General features: G+C 49.4%; 1 protein-coding gene and 2 pseudogenes across 4 annotated transcripts in view; 1 reads left to right on the plus strand and 2 right to left on the minus strand.

The window, feature by feature from the left end:
• LOC144165267 (uncharacterized) overlaps positions 1-17,715 on the plus strand; it is a 403,196-nt gene that overhangs the window by 15,243 nt on the left and 370,238 nt on the right. The window lies entirely within an intron of this gene.
• Positions 491-5,512, minus strand: LOC144165329 (uncharacterized; annotated as a pseudogene).
• Positions 10,373-17,423, minus strand: LOC144165330 (uncharacterized; annotated as a pseudogene).

Consider the following 17,715-nt stretch of genomic DNA (forward strand, 5'->3'; position numbering starts at 1 on the left):
TGCGTTCGAAACGCTGGAGCGTCAAGTTCATCGCGCTCTTCAATGAACGTCGGGATCAGCTTGGGGGGGCTGTCGTACCCATGGGCGACGCTTGTAGCTGCAGACGTGCCTGACTCTGCGCTAGCGTTGGACTGCTGCTGTCGTACTTGTAACTGGAGTTGAAGGACCGACCGCTCCGTTTCTAAGCGAGCTGCCGCTTCGCGATTCGCTTCCCGTTCCGCTGCGCGTTCTTCCCTGAGTCTGGCACGCTCTCTGTCAACAAATTCTTCCAACTCATTACCGGAGAGGCCAAATTTCTCCCCTAGGCTCACCAACTTCTCGAGCTCCATTTTTGTCCGTCCTCACACACACGGTAACAAGGCGAGGCTCTTTAAGTGGAATTAAGAGCAAAGTCCTGTCGTGGATGCCAGATTGTGATGGACTCGCTTGGCCTTGTGGGTGTACGACGCGTAAGAACGGTACTCGAGCGGGTAAGAGAAAAGAAAGTATATTAACAGCGCCACCAGAAAACGAGACAGCGGAAAAGCGTTACAATTGCGAAGCACAGCAGCAAAAACACAAGAGAGTCCGATACCCCTAACCAGCATTCAATAGAGGGAAAAAAAACGTTCTCACAGCCACCTCGACGGTGGATGTTCGGCGACGTCGATGGCGGGTCGTCGCCAGTCCGAGTCACTGTCGAGCGCTGGCCGTCTGTCACCCAGCTCTGCCCGAGCGAGACGGAAGAAGATGCACCACGTCCTTTGTGGCGGGTGCAGCGCTGGTTCCGCCCTGGGCCGTGATGTCCAGCCTCGGCCAGTCGCACGATCGCGCCCCGGTTGTCTGCGGGTCCCACACGGGTTGGTGGGCTCCGACTCACACGCCTTGAACTACTCGAACGGGATCACAGGAACATCGGGTCCGCCTCCGGTCCTTGCCGTGTTCCACCTCCAGCCCTTTTCTTCCTCCTTCACGTCTTCATGCGCCAGCGCGTGGTCCACTTTTTCCAACAATGATGGCCAATCCTCACAATCACCCACTCACAAAAAACGGTGCCACCATTTTGAGCCAAAATTACACAATGAAGTGCCCCAAACATTACCCACCTTCTAAACATGTTCTTAAGGAGGTATGGTGGGGTAAATGATACATGTTAAATTTAACGTTATATTTCCGAAACGCTTGCAGATATCCGCATCAAATTTGTTGTGCGCAGACAAAATGCCACTGGGTAAAACATGAAGCACTTTATCTGGGTCTAGATTGTGTATCTTTCTTGTGGCCCACTCCCAAAATTTCAGGTGTGTTTGTTCATTGAGTGTACCCTTTCTCTGGAACAAAAAAGAGGAATGTGATGATATTGCGCTGTGTTATTCTAAATAACCATTGGTTTTATCTGAACTAAAGACATTTGATACTTTACTTGGAGTATGGGCGCAAAAAAATAATGTCCCGTCATGCACACAGCTGTAAGAGGGTGCCTTGAGGTATAACTTTTTTTTGCAGTAGTAATGTTTATGTTAATGTAATTGTTTTAGTTCAGAATATTTATGATTAGCTGTAGAACATGTGTGCAAAGTTTCACTGTAATCAAATCAATACTTTCCGAGAAAAGGTACATTGAAGTTGAAGAAGTTACAAAAAACTCAATTTGAGAAAAACGGAAGTTTTATGTTTGCGTATTGCTCAAGTATGCTTAAAATGAACCAGGAGAATACATTTCGCTGCTGGCTTTTTTAGAGGTGTTTCTGAAACCCTTCTTGGTGTTCCTTTTCACCCGTCTTTCTTTGCTTTCGACGGAGCCATGGAATTCTGCCCGGTCAGCACGCTCTTTATCCATCCTGTTGAAGGCAATATCACAAAACACACCTGGAACAATTCCAAGGGCTTCCAGAACTGCTTTCCGTGTGAATTGCCATCAATGTAGTATGCTACAGCATCATTAGTAGCTGTTTTCACCGTGTCAGCGCTGACAAATGTTGTCTTGGGGCAGCGGCACCAGATGAGTTGGTTCAGTGACTCATTAGTGTTCTGGGTTCTTCCATGGAGACATTTCCTCAGAAGAGCTGGATCTGACAACGCCTTGAACACTGGCTTGAGGACATCCATCACTGCCTCAGGAATGTTGTGTTTGTGGGAGTAGGTTTCGCTTCCCTCAACAAGGCTGCGATTATACCCACACCATGAGGATGCTCCTTTTGGGCAGAGTCCGTGCTGGGGCTTGGCATCTGTTGATAACTTGTGAAAGTATAATGCCCACACAGCTCGTCTCATGTTATCTAAACTATCTACATTTTCCCGGATAGCTTTGCCATAGTAAACCTGAAGGGAGTCGATGTCCTTTTCTGAGAGGCGTCCTTTCCCTGAAAGTGGCGGACCATCGGCGAGCTTTTTCCCCTTCCAATTTTTTTTTATGTTCCTGAGCCTCGTGCCCATTCGCTTCTGCACGTGTCCCACACATTCATGCTTTTCTATGGCCTTCTTGTAGGGCTGTGAGTCTCTGACAGAAATGTATGCCTTAGTGTCTCCATCACCAATGTAACTTGTGTACATTAGCTGGTGCGTTTCAACAGAGCGTCCAAAAATTTTTACAGCTCCAGCACATTCCATTCCACCAGATGGCTTATCGTAGGTAACTTTGCATTCACTCATGTTGTCATCTGTGTGAAGGTTGCGAGCACAGATGTGGCAAAACTTGGATTCTACTTCAAAGTCCAACACCTTTCCTGTGTCAGCCGATATTGCTGCTACGACACCATGTAGTGAAGAATAACCACGCTTCATCTATGTTCCATCCACTGTGACCGCAGTTTCCAGGTCTCCATCAGAGTAGAAGGCCTCTTTCTTCAGTTCTTCGGCAGCTTTTGCCATACTATTTCTCACTGTGGTCGTGGATGCGTCAAGAAGCCTTGCATTGTACGACGCAAACTTTGTTGGTGGTCGCGGTAGATTCAGCACAGCATGCATGGTGCGACCCGATGCCAATCCTTTTCCGCAGGTACGAAGGGCGTACACGAACCTTTCATTCACTTCAAAGATGTTGCCAGAAGTGCGCCTGGATGTCTCGAGCTCATTGCAAGCATCGCACTCGCTGCAGGTGACATTTATCGAGGACGCCAAACCGCTACGCCTGTCAAAAGCCTCTTCCAAAATAATTTCTCCCTTGCTGCACTTTTTACACACAGCAACGTTTTGCAAAAAGCTACGGAGAAGAGCGAGGTCGATCAGGCGGTAACCAGTTGTACTTGCGCCGTCTACGTCAAAAGATGGACCACCATGTTTCTCACCTAGTTTTCGTCGAGCCGGTTTTTTGCTGTCTTGCTTGGTCGTAAACCGATTACCTTTGAAAGTTCTCTTTTTGGTCCATTTGTTGGATGATCGTGCCATCTTCCGGTATCGCAGTGCGTTTTAAACTCGAAGCGGAGGCAACGCGACCACGACCGTAAACGTGGGAACAATCACAAAAATAGTACATACTACAAGAGCACCACTAGCGGCAAGTCTCTTAAAGTTAGTACGTAATTTCAAAAATATACGATGATTTAACACGCTACATATACTGGAAACACAGACGCAAGAAAAAAAAAACGTGAAATAATGCAGTGAACCGCGAAAAACAACGCTAAACATACCGTCCTCTGAACCGATGTCTCAGCTGTGTCCGCCATTTTTAAACGCCAGGGCGCGCGGCACACTTCGGCACGGCATTTAAACCATTTTGAGCGGGCACTTGACGACGCGCTTCCACGGTGTTGTTCCTCATACTGCACTCGATTTTTCTGCGCCAAAATTGCAAATTCGCTTTTTTGGCCGGTTTACCCCACCATACCCCCTTAACTTCAATGCTTCCTCCCTACACAAAAATGCCTGTGAAAAATATTTGGTGTCCCATCTGCCGACACCACCAGTGACCTGGTTTAAAAAAAAATGGGGTACTTGAACAGAAGATAGTGCCTGTCTGGTTTATTGGTAACTGGAGGGCATGGGGATATTGGTTTTCCTAAGGGCTGCGCAGTATTGCGATACAAAGATATTGCAATAGTATCTTAGAGATACTTTTATAAAAGTATCAGTATTTGTGTATTGCAATACATTCGAAAAAGAGCAATGCTATATGCCCTCTGGAGTGAACCTAAACCGGAAATGGCTATGTAGACTCCGCTGTGCGGCGCCATCTAGGAGGCGCCTTAAACACCATTTTGTCACGTGGAAGGGGCTTTTTTTTTTTGTTGTTTTTTACGCATCGGTTTTTGGCGTGCACACGGGCCCATGGCATTGTGATCCTTCGGATGAGGGCGGATCATTGGGGTTGTCCGTCTTGACGACCAGAGGGGTGTGGCCAGTAGGGGTTGGGGACCCGAAGACCAGACAAAAATGTTGTGTTAGGTATTCGCGGAGCTCAGTGACCTCCCGCCCCGTTGTCGCATCCATGAGAGGAGGGGGCTGGGGAGCAGCTCTGTCCAAGGATCGGAAGTATGTCCAGAACTTTTGGGCCCGGATTTGCCTCCACTCCTTATTGATTGCATAATCCGAAGATTGTGATCCGCAATCTTGCTCTGCACGAGTGCCTGCACCTTGTGCTTCTCTTCCCGATATAGTGCCCATGCAGCCACACTGGCCTCAACGTCTAGACTTCTCACAGCTCTGCGGTGTTCGTGGTTGGCCTGGCGACGCGCTCTCCATGCCGCTTTAACCTCTCTGTCCCACCATGGGTTCCATGATTTGTGTGCTGCTTGTCTATCCAGCACCATGTGGGTGTGCATGACTGAACGCAGAGTGTGCACAAATTGACAATACGTCTGCGCCTTCCTCCTCTGGGGGCACTCCTCGAACTCCTGGGCAGCTCGTTTTATTGAACGGATTGACAGGCGCAAGTGGGGTCGCCGCTTGGGGCTGCATCCGGTTAGGCTTGTGGATGCAGGCCGGGAACGATAGTCGCAGGCGATTGTGGTCACTTCCTAGGCTGAAGTGCCCGTCATCGTCAATGTGCATCTGGGTGAGTCGGGCGGCCAGTCTTGGGGATACAAGCGCGTAGTCTATAGTAGACTGAGAGTTGTGGGCGCACCAAGTTGATTCACCCTCACAGTCTGGGTGGAGGTTGACGATTTCGAGTGATAGTTCCTGTGCACACCTAAGCAGCAGTTCCCCATTACGATCTTGGTATCCGTCGGTAGGGTATATGCCCATTGAAATCCCCTACTAGTATCACCTCCCGGTCTGTTGCCCAGCGTTTCACATCCTCAATGATGCACTGTATAGTTCTGTCGTTCCCATCGTGTTGCCCGCGGGCAACTGTCAGGTAGACAACACCAACCAGCACACTGTCACCCAGAATGTTTCCGGCAACCCATAGGTGTTCAGTGCAACTTGTGGACAGATTCAACCCTGACGTGTTCTTGTGCCACAACACAGCCACTCCGCCGCCTTTTCTGGTCCCGTCCTCCCGGTTGCAGCCGGCCCAGTGCCAATCCGGGTGTGTAGGGGGCTCTTCCAGGTTGCGAAGGTGGGTCTCTGCCACGGCGTAGAGTGTCATTGATTCACTCTCCAGTGACGCATACAACTCTGACCACTTGGCAGCCCTCCTAGCACCGTTCATATTCAAGAACCCCACATTAACTATGGGTGTGCACCGGCGGCCTCCCCGCCGGTGCCGCTTACGCCCTACTGCGGCAGTTGAGTGTCCAACATGAGGTGCTGTCGCACCATGTCTCCTACGGTGTTGTGCAGCGCTGGGAGGGCTTGCTGCAGATCCCACGTCCAAGGAAGGGGTGGTCGCACCATCTCCCTTACGGTGTTGTGCGCAGCTGGGGGAAGCTGTTGCAGTTCCCGTGTCCAAGGAAGGGGGGCAGTGGTGGGGAAGGGTGATTGGCAACCTCTCGTTCATAGCACCCACGGCGCTGTACACCTCTGGCATGCCAGGCTACGGGTTCCATATCGGTGGAGGAATTGGTCCCCACGTTGGCACGGCGGCTGCCGAGTGTGGCACTCGGGGGTGCATCGACGGTAGTGTCAAAGAGACCTGACTGGCGGGCATTTGGTGATGTCCAGAAGACACTGGGGGAGGCATCAGGTGACTCACTGGCAGAGGTGGAGCCTGAAGAGTCCGCTGTGCAGCACCATCTAGGAGGCGCCTTAAACACCATTTTGTCTTGTGGGAGGGGCTTTTTTTTTTTGTTTTTTACGCATCCGTTTTTGGCGTGCATGCGGTCTCCGACAGTACGCGCGCCTTCGACCAGACATGGAGGTTAGAGTCGGTGAAAGATTTAAGTGGCGTCTTAAAAACATAAACAAGCGTCTGTCATGAGGGGCACTGGGAACGGGGCGTGGGAAGATGCGGTTGCCACACTCAGCGTGATTCCGTGGCAACGAAAGAATTTCGGTACGGCTAGTTCGCTTGCCAACATCGCATATCTCTCGATTGCTGACAATACATTGATGGTTGCGTTACGCGGGATGCATTTTTTTTTTGTTGCGTCGGGGCAAAAATAATGGCACGTGCGGCTGCTGTTGGTCGTCTGCTTACGTGCGCCTCGCGCATAGAGCAACAGCGGCATGTAACGTGTCGAGAGTGCTGTGCTGCTGATGCGTCATTTGCGGTGACAAGCGAACTTGTTTTTGGCCAAGCGAAACCGAGTAAGCGACGAGTGGCAGTAGTGGATTATTTGCTACCAACGCATCATTTGCCAGACAATATCAAAACCGTTTGCCTGAACGTCCGTCAAAATATTAGGCACGTGGATGTAAGCAAGCAATAATGCGAGACCAGCTTGCACACTGTGACGGAGGCAAAGAACAAACGCCCGTGTGTCGGCATTTCGGTGCACGTTGAAAATCTCCGGATGGTCAAAATTAATCCGGGGCCCTTCACTACTGTGTGGTCTGAGCTGCAGCAGCTTGCCTACACCTGTCTACTATAATTTTCAGTTAGTACAGTCGGTGCCAATTAAAAAAAAAAGGTGGAGTTCAGTTGTTCCACGTGTCCACTTTTTGACCCGGCTTCTGTCTTTAAGCCACTCGATACCCCTGTAAGATTCTACTCGACTGGTACCGATCATTCAGCTGACTGCTGATAACCTTTCAAACGAAACTATTACCTGATCTTGATGCTGGTCTCCACGTGATATCGCTCTTCAACATTACTGGATGTAATGATTTTCTTTGAGGAGGAGGAGGCGGGGCTTTCTTGTTGAATGGCTCAACTGCAAAACACTCTCTGTGCTCAGGTGTGCTGTTTGTTGTGAAATAAGTGAGCATCCTTCTCTCGCGCCCCACTATCATCATCGTTAACTGTGTTCGATTAAAGGCATCATCGGGAGGGGTCTTCGCGGCTCGTCCCTTTCTCCACATATTTTGGTGCCGTGAAACCCGGAAGAAGGGACCTCCAGAGGTGAGGTACAGCGAGCGTATTCCGCTTCGGTTCGACCGCATCCTCACCTCTGGAGATCGGGAATAAAGCCGCACAGGAAGACGCCGACTCGGAGAACAGCGGGGCAGCCTTAGAAGAAGAAGAAGACAGAACAAACCCAGCCATAACAGATATCTGCCCGAAACAGCACGAGATGTCCGTGAGCAGTGACACGACCGATGCGGAGACGCCGCCGTCTTCTGCCTTCTGAGCCCGGTCACCAGCTATTACAAGCGACTTGACGCTGGACCGGACCATGGAGGCCCTCCTCGAAAGGCGGCGCATCGTCCGACTAGAAATCACGAACATCATCGGCCTATTTGATGACCACCTCCCAATGACACCACCCTCAATAAGTGAGTTGAAAGAGCTGCTTCGTAATTTGAACGAGAATCATGACGCACTAAAAATAATTAACCGGGAAGTTCAAGACACCGTGGACCTTGATGAATTAGAAGCCAGAGTTGAAGACGCATTCGAGTTCGACGCTTTAGTTTGTATGACAAAGGCCAAGGCTGAGTTTGAAATGGTCCAAGTGCAGAGAGCCCGACAGAACCTTATTGCTTCTTATAAAGGTCAAATTGACGCAGAACGGCACGAGCACCGACAAGACATGGAAAAAGACAGGAAGAATACCCATACTTCGGACACGGATCAGAATGCTTCAGCAGTGAATGATAAGGGGCAAGTTACGACGAAAACGAACGTACATTTTGAAGGGGTAACGCTATTGGACACCGGCCATCTCGTGTCCGATCCCGAAGAGACCAAATACGACGAGGTTATCACCCACAAGAAAGTATCAGATCGAATGGCACTGATGCCTACCACGTTTAGACCAGCACGCGCAAACGAGATAATTAACGACTCGACCACAGACAACCTAACATCACCTGTAATACCCAAGAGCACCCCAAGTCTTGGAGAACTGAATGACGGAGAAAACTGCAAGAGGAGAGAGCGAAAGGTGCGTTCGAGCGATTCGCTGGCCGAAGACGGGAAGAGATCTTTGTTACGACGTCACCCAGTTTGTCCTCCAGTGTTAACATGTATGTTCCAGAGGAAGAATCAGTGCAAGCGAAGCAAAGAAAAAACTGCCAGGAGAAAACGTCCGAAGACTAAGGACCTGGAAGCTGGGTTAAATAGCAATTCCCCTCCACTCCGAGAGAATCGGCGCCCCAACCGAAAGGTTGCAGAAGGGAAGCATATTCGTGGGCGCCGACCGTTTTCAGCGAAATGGCGTACAGGACGCCGCGAGCCAAGGCACAGAGCTGAATTAGCCTACAGAATTACAGCACGCATCATCTCCTGGAAAGAAAAGTTTAATTCCAATATGTCCCTCGTGCATCCGGCTGCCATCAATAAAAACGGCGTGAATCGCGAACACCAAGTAATACCTGCAACCACGACAGGGAAAAGAGGCTCAACTGGTCTCCTCACAAGACTGCATCAAGTGGCCGCAGTAGCTTGGTTCATGGATCCTCCAGCGCCAAGGCATCGGTACCATCGGTGGAAGTGGAAGGCGCAAGGTTTCGAACTCTTTTGGCCCACTCGGACATGAAATTAGCGCTCCATTGACTGAACAATTTCTTGGCCACGAACCATACTCATTCATTGTCGCGCTGGGGAGGATGTTGTGAAATAAGTGAGCATCCTTCTCTCGCGCCCCACTATCATCATCGTTAACTGTGTTCGATTAAAGGCATCATCGGGAGGGGTCTTCGCGGCTCGTCCCTTTCTCCACACTGTTATCATGCAACGTACTACGTACGTGACAAAACAAAGCCTTCTTTGTTTATTGCATGCACATAGGGGCTCCATAGCATTGTTTGACATAGCATGCTCCATGTTTGCGCAAGTATAAACATTTAAACAAGAAATTTGAACAGGAATGCATATTTATTGCGAATGTGAAACTGAAATGTAAGGTGAGTGCAGAAGGGCCATGCACTTGACGTCGGTGAAAGGTCCCATGTGTCCTCAGATCTCTTTGCAGTGACAGCAGAACCGCAAGGACTGCTTGACGTCTGCTTTCGTGACTTTACCACAAGGCCTGTGTAAAAGATAGAGCAAAATGAACATTTTCAATTCAATTTTTAAACAGTCTCCTCTAATTCTTACCAGTGGAACCACTCAAGGCAGTGGTCGCAGCAGGCCGTCTTGGTTTGACCATCATCCTTTTCGTTGCAAACGCGGCATAGCCATGCTTCATTAGCTTTTTTCATAGCCACTGCAAAATGAAATTAATGCCAACATTACCATAAAAACACCCGCGATGCCTAATTTCATGGTGAAAATATTTTCTGCAAACTAAACACTTTTAAAGCAACTATAACTACAAGCATCACTGCTTTGTTCAAAAGAGGTAACTTGTATGACAGGTTTCATACACACAAAAAAGCAATAATATTGACAAACTTTCCAGTATGTAGCACTGCAACAAAGCAAAGGTACGAAAAATGAGTAATCGGTGCGCTAACTCCTTGCCAATGCTGGAGCGACATGGATTGCAGCAGATGACAGAACCAGAGGTATCAATACCATTGCACAGTGGCAGTTTTTTAAAATCTAACAAACTTGTATTTTGTAATGCTTTGTAAGGCCAGGGAAACCTTCAATTTGAAGAAATACCACTGACCTGATGATGTTAGGAGAGCCCAAGCATCTTTTGAGGAGCACTTTCTTAACTTCAGAAACTTGACCCTGCAGTCCAACAGTGCACTAGGGAGTGATTCTGGCCGCACCTGAACATCAGTTTCTTCCACCGTGTATTTTTGGCTTAAAACACGTTTGCTGACTGCCTCTCCAACAATTCCAGTGAGCAGCACTGAAAAAGAAAGCGTCGAATGAGGATACACAAATAACTCAGTAATGCTGCTTACATTTATGTTGAGCAACTTCAGAAAGATGTTCAAAAGCCACTGGACGAGTGCTGGATGCATCCCTGTGCCTTTTGCACTTCCTCTGAACAGGTCTGTTCCTCGGGCGGCCGCGGCTCTTGACCACAGGAAGCTTTATCTGCGTAATTGTAACCAAGCAGGTCAGTCTTGAAAGGTTCAGTAAGGTTGGCAACCCGAAATCTTAGCATACCTGGTGACGTAGACTGCTGTGAGTTTCATGGGCTGCTGCAGAGGAGGAAGAAGCTTCCTGGCATGGTTGCATGGAGTTGGCGTTTCCATATTCAGGCGAGGAATTCTTGGTACGGTGCTCGTGCTGTGCCTCTTGTCCCAGTGCTTCTGCTGTGGCCACTTGGTGACACGGGGCTTGGTGACACCAGTACTGCCAAGATCAGGACTGACATCACTGTTGTCAGTAGCCATTATGATGTCTTGCCCTTTCAGCCAACCTGTGTGGATATCTTCTAGAAGACCAAGCCGGGCAGTAAAGATGTCCGTGGGACAGTCCGCCAAGTGGTCAGCCATTGTCTTAAATGCGCGTATCGCAAAATTAAAACGCTGACTCCTGTTCATTTTTTCGTGTGATGGCCCGGGCATTGTTGCTATTTCCTCATTTGGAAGCATATTTCTGAGGGCTCCTGGCTTGAACCTGGCTCAGTGTTTCTTGCCATATAATCCAGCTGGTAGGACTTGAACCAGTGCGCTTTTATGGCTGTTTTCAAATCTGGCATTATGTCGTACTTTTCACAAGTTACAAGGAAATGGCGGCACAAAAGTCCCATTCGTGAAAAGGTAGTACAGCTGCACGTCTGCTTCTCAGTCGAAACTTCATGCCACGTGTTGCCACAAGCAGAGGCCACACTGTAGAGGTTGCCGCCAGCTTTCGTGCCTCTGGGGGGTTTTCCCTCACCTTTGTCAGCGCATTGCTTACCAGCGCACAAGCATATGTGGTGATCTCCTTGAAGCACATTTTTTTAACATCTCCAGATGCGTTGTAAGAATAAAATCCGCATGTCTGCAAGAGGGCTGCCTGGTGTCGTGCCTCCTGCAGCATGGAATCTGAAATGTTGAGTAAAGAGCGCAGGGCATCGTGCAGCTTCTCGTGTAACGACAAAATGTTTTTCAGTTTGCCATTGTGCGACTCTACGCAGTTTGTGGTGTTGTTTCCTGCTGTGAATAATGTGTCGCAAAGGTGACGGGCCCACATTTCAGGAACCTTTGCCCAGTTTTTGTCGAAGTAAGTGTGCGCATCCTCGCTGGCATACCTCCTCAGAAACTCAGCACGAGCTTCTTCAAACAGTTGTGATGTTGGTGCACAGACCATGTCGTTAAAGCTTCTCACCAGGCTGTCTCTCTCCTGTGCAGACGCGGACTTCGCATGCTGTCCTGCAGCTATCTTGAACGCCTTTGTCGCGTGAAACTGGCACAACTGCACTGCAGGTTTTGAGGGGCAAGGTTCCCGCACTGCAGATATCCCCGTAAAGTCTTTGTCGACCACAACTACACTTGTTTTTGAGGCAGCGGTGTTTTCTTGTACGAAGATGTCGAGGAGTTGCGTGACAACATGTTGCTGCTCACTGGCAACCAAGGCATAGGCAACCACATGACTGCGGCCAGCGCCATTCTCCACAACAAACACAAACAATGGCATTCGCAGTTTGTTAGTGCGATAGGTTGCGTCAAGAACAAAACTTCCGGAAATGCATCAAAAGCTTTTCGCATATGTGGCGTCTGGATAAACAGAATTTGCAATTCCTGGCTCTCATTAGTGACAGGAATGATTTTGGCATTGTCCTTTCTCCGACACTCGGCAATTGCTGCCGAGGCAACTACCTGATGCGAGAGAGACCTTGGAACAAAAAGTCGTTCTCCACGAAGGAATAAGCCATTGACAAGAAAGTTCTTCCCCACAGTGAAGTTGCTGGAAACTGGCTATCGAGTCTCCACAGCTCCACACGTTTTCTATTATATTGTTACGTGGCGGCAGGACACAGGAAATAAACCATGGAAGGTGCGAGTGATGTATTTACACTATTTACACGATTTCGGCCATGAGGAAGCCCGCCCAGCTGGGTCTTCTTCTTCTCCGGAGGTTGGGCCGATCGCTTTCTTCTCCCCTTGACACATCCCCCTCGTCTAAAGCGACCGTCCCGGTCGAGGCCTTAGTAAATGTATAGATGCGACGCGATGACGATGCGCGATGAGAGGAAAAAGGGAGTCCTCGCCGCCATGGATGAGGATGATTCGCCGTGGTGAGCACTGGCCCCAAAAGAGCAATGTCCGCCGACTCAGTGAAGCAACGTCCAAAGGCCTCGGAGGTGCGCCGGAGTTCAGGGCAGGGGAACAGTGTCGTCTTCTGTTCAGATCGCGGCTGGTAACGTCGTTTGTTCTCGGCAGGTCACAGGCTGGGGACACGGGGCTGAGGAATGGTGCGTCCATGGCTCACCGGGGCTAGGGCGGGCCGACGCGATCCAAGACCCTTTGAGCGATGTTCAGCAGCTGGGACGAAGCGAAGCTGGGGCCAGGATGGGGATGATCTCCGCAACCTCCACCAAAACATGTTACGTGGCGGCAGGACACAGGAAATAAACCATGGAAGGTGCGAGTGATGTATTTACACTATTTACACGATTTCGGCCATGAGGAAGCCCGCCCAGCTGGGTCTTCTTCTTCTTCTCCGGAGGTTGGGCCGATCGCTTTCTTCTTCCCTTGACAATATCTCCGTTATTTTTTGGAAGTTTGCGATGAAATCGGTACCGTTTTTATCAGGACAAAGCAGCCTTTCTTATGAACCAAACTTGTATTTTGTCTTCATGCTCCCTTAACACCTCCCCACTAAAAATGTATGTTCACTAATTGTACCTACAACACAAATGGCCACCTGGGTTACGCTAAGCCTTGCCCACTCAAAGTACTAAAGAATTCGTAACGAAGCACAAACCACACTGCCGAGTACATACACTGCTTGCTTCACTTCAACACTACAACACAGCCACACACACCACGAAGAACAGAAACACTAAGTCCAAACTGTGCTGTGTCCTTGGCACTATGTCCACAGTGTGGGCCCAGTTTGTACATTCCATGCTCCATGATAGCAGCCAACACCTTCACGTACTGCTGACATGTTTGTCGGTCCCAGGCTACCGTTTGAGATTCCCCCCTTCCGGTGGACAGTACCAAACTCACCTTACCTTCTGGTGGCAGTTAGTTACACCTTTCCAACCGTGACAGGCCATCAGCACATTTATTTAATGCACCTTTGATGTGTGAAAACTGTAAGTCATTTCTGCAGGGCCAGGCTCCAGCGGGTTAGGCGAGTGCTAGATGACACAGCTCGAGTCAAGTACGTTAGTGGATTGTGGTCTGTAACCACCTTCACCCTCGCACCGAAAAGCCATGTATCAAGACGTCCAAGCGCCCACACGACTGCAAACGCCTCTCGCTCAATGGCTGACCATTTTGCCTGCTGAGGAGTCAACTTCTTACTCAGAAAAGCAATGGGCTTTTCCTGCCCCTCACCCTTCTGCGCTAAGCATGCCCCTACAGCTTTCTCAGACGCGTCAGCGGTCAAAATGAACTCTTTACCCACGTCGGGTACCGTTAGAGCTGGGAAAGTACTCAGAGCCAGTTTGACCGCTCTGAATGCCCTCTCTGCCTCATCACTTCACAGGATCACATTTGGCACTCGCCGGCCGGTTAGTCAACTCGGTCAACGGAAGCACCATTTCTGAGTAAGAGGGGATGTACTCGTTGTAGTAGTTGAATAGGCCCAGTGCAGTGCGCAGGTCTTTCTTGGTCACGGGTGCTTTTAGTTGCACGATAGCCTCTACCCGGTCTGGGTCGGGAGAGTGAACCCCGGATTCTACTACATGCCCCAGGCACCTGACCTTTGATTTAGCAAATCTGCATTTGGCAGGGTTGATTGTGAAGCTGGCCTTCGTTATAGTATCTGGGACCTTGCTTAAGTGCTCAAGGTGTTCCTTCCATGTTTCAGAATACACTGCGACATCATCAATGTAAGCACAGGCATAACCTGTATGAACCTGAAGGGTTTCATTTATGATGCGCTGAAAGGTAGCGGCTGAATTTCGAAGTCCATACAGCATCACCTTCCGGGCGAATAGCCCCTTGGGTGTTGCAAAAGCGGTGTACCTTTGCGAACTCCCTTCGACCGGTATCTGCCAGTAACCCCTTGTCATGTCTAGAATCGCGACATACTTAGCCCTGGCTACTTCATACAGCAACTCGGTCACGTTTCCCATTGGAAAACTGTCAACTTCCGAGACGGCGTTCAGTTGGCGATAATCAATACAGAGCCTGACTGACCTGTCTTTCTTGGCTACACATACGATCGAGTGTGCGCAACTGCTGGTTATGGGATACACGAGGTCCCATTCACCGAGTTCATCAATCTGTCTGTCAACCTCTGGTCGGAGTGCAACCGGAACTCTATATGGATACCCCCCGCCGACAACTTCCCCCGAAGCAACTCTGACCTTGTGTTTGCCAAGCCTGCACCTACCTGGCTTTTCCGGGAAAGTCTGCTTGTAATGCACGATGACTCGCCTGAGCTCCGCAATTTGTTCTGGCATCAAGTGAATGCTCCCTCGCAACACATCAAGTATACCATACCTGCCAACCTGGCGACTCGTCGGAAATTCGTAAAACCCACGCACCGGGGGGGGGGGGGGGTAGCTCATTTCTTTAATATTTTTTTTTTCATAGATTAACATTCTGCGACACGTGTTTTCACAACCACAAGTTTAAAAAAAAAAAGGGCTGTCAGTCTTTCAGTCTTGAAGAGTAATGAGCAGCAACAACATCGGGCAGGAGAGGAAACATTTATTTAGCACTGTACACTGGGCAAAAATTTACTTTTGCTGTAACTTTGCCATTGCAGATTTTGCTGGCTGAAGGCAAAATTTTTTTTAGTTCAGTTTGAAAGGATTAACATTTCTCGACAAGCGTTCTCACATTTTCACAAGCATGCGTGAAAACTGTCACTCTTGAAAAGTAATGAGTGGCAACTCCACTGGGCAGGATGAGCGAACATTCAAGCAGCGTGCGCTGGGCAACGATTTACTTTTGCAGTGACTTTGCCGTTGCTGACTTTGCTCACTTGAGAGAGTTTTCCGTATAAGTTTGCTCAAAGCAAGTCCCACTCTGGTGACCTTTCACAATCAGCAGGCTCTCAAGAGTTTTTTCATCCACAGATGAGCGAAACTCCGAGTTTTGTTCACAGTGCTGAATATTCTCTAGCATTCGGCATTGCTGTGGGGAATGGATAGGATGCCCAGCATAGCTAGCAAAATCCTGTTGAACCTGAGCGATCCATCTACACCTCCAATGTTCCCCAGTTTTGCCCACTGCACGTCGCACCTGGGCTCATCCAGAATTTCTGGCGGAACTCTGTGTGCTTGTAGGCTGGCGAACTCCACTTCCAGGGCTTCCATTGCCTCTTCTCTGGATTCGCCGCTCTGTTGGGGCAGGATAGCAGGGAATGCCGTACACTGCTGAATGAAGCAGTTCCTAGGGCAACCTCAGCCATCTTGAGGTTGACGTCTTCCTGTGGAAACTTGTGCCGAATGTAGTCACATGCTGCACTGAAGTATAGACGAACGCAAGAAAAGAACTTCTCTTTTTCACTTGAGCTCAGGTTCTCAACTGCAGAGTAAGTTACGCTGCCGATGACTATGTCTTCATCAGTGTTCTGGTTTTCTGCCGCACTATATGCAACGTCCACCAATGAATGGCATTCCTTCAGAACTGCAGGCCGCACAAATCTAGTGAGAAGATCCTCGAGAAGGCGATTTAAGAGGCCCCTCAGTACATGAATCTGAGGAGCCTGTTCCTGCAGAAGGCAGTTCGTCTTCTCAAAAAGCGGCACCACAGTCTGCAAGAAAAGGCAGCATGCCCTGCTTAGCTCTGACGATAAGAAGAAAAAAATGCGCTCTTCCCGGGTCACATGGCTACTTTCGCTGGATCCTGCAGTCTCAAGTCTCAGCTTTTTCGCTTGGGGTGCAGAATTCCCACCTTTTCTTTTCAGCAGGAGTCCATCAGCGTTGGTGGTTTTTCTGAGGCCTGCAGCAGTGTTGGGAACGCTTGCAGCAGACTTTTTTGGGGTAGGCACTGGGTTTTGGGGAGTATGTTCAGAAGTTTTTGGAATGTGGTACGACTCCAAAAACAAGCACTGATTATTTGACTTCTTTGTCTCTGCCAAAAAGAAGCTAAGGAGTGGCTTTCACTGGTCAAGCAGCCTCTTCAAACACTTCCCCAAAGACAGCCAACGTGTCGGTGAATGCTTCAGCATCTTCCTCACCTCAATATCGTGCATCTGTTGAAACTCCTTAAGTTGATCTTTTCGTTTCGAGCTTTTCTCCAGGTGAAAAAAAATGTCAACCAAAGCCTCATCAACCTTCACACGAAGACATGAAGCTCCGTTTTGGGCGGCCAAGTTGATGAGATGGCACGGGCAACCAACCCCAATCAAAGCTGGTTGAGCCTCTCTCAACACTGTAGCAACGCTGTTTTTTTTGCCGACCATAACATTGGCATTGTCTGATGACATTGCCAACAGGTTTTCAAGGGGCAAATTCCGGGACTTCATCTCGTCCAGAATCAGATTTCCGATCTTCTGACCATTCGCTTCCCCTTGTATAGTCCCGAGGCAAAGAAGGCGGCTCTCAACTTTACCGGTTTCTCTAACGAAATATGTCACAACAATGGGGTAAAGCTGCGTATCCCTATTGTTGCTGCCATCCACGGCGATAGAAAATACCTGCTGTTTCAAGGCATCTAGTAGAGGAGTCTGCGCGTTGGCAGCCATTTCCCGAACAATTGCCGTTGTCTTCATTCGGGCACAGGTGTAGCGCTTGGCTTCTTCGCACTTCGGAAACTTTTTCCGGAAAAGTGGTCCAGCGTGGTCGCTGACACTCGGGGGGGATGTTGTGTTCAACTAAAAACAGCGTGAAAAGGCATTCTGCCCAGATCACGCCGAAGTCACTATCGTTACGCACAAAACCTGTCAGACTTGGCTGGTTGTCCGCGGCTCGCACGTATCCCTGGTGCTTTGTCGAAGCGATGTGCACCTTGATGTCAGACTTGCCACCATGCGAAAGGTTCACATCAAAGGCACGCATGGTGCAAAATACGAACTTCTCACCTTTCTTCGATGGCACAAAGCACGGAAATTGTGACGTGTACGACTTCAAAAACACTTGGTAGTACTGTCGCGGCTTCGAGGCCGCTATTGCACTGCGAAGCAACTAATCTAAAAACGTTCAAAGCAACTACCCCGGTCGTACCACAGGTCATACTGCATCAGATGCGGCTGTCATATACGAAGAGCGACGCGAACACGGTAGTGCTAACCGGCCCGACGGCCCGAGGCTTTGTCTGGATATGGATTCGTAGCTGACACTAAACATACAA

Source organism: Haemaphysalis longicornis, unplaced genomic scaffold (assembly GCF_048455015.1).
Source record: "Haemaphysalis longicornis isolate Haplotype H1 unplaced genomic scaffold, Haemaphysalis longicornis Haplotype H1 scaffold_14, whole genome shotgun sequence".
Lineage (NCBI taxonomy): Eukaryota > Metazoa > Arthropoda > Arachnida > Ixodida > Ixodidae > Haemaphysalis > Haemaphysalis longicornis.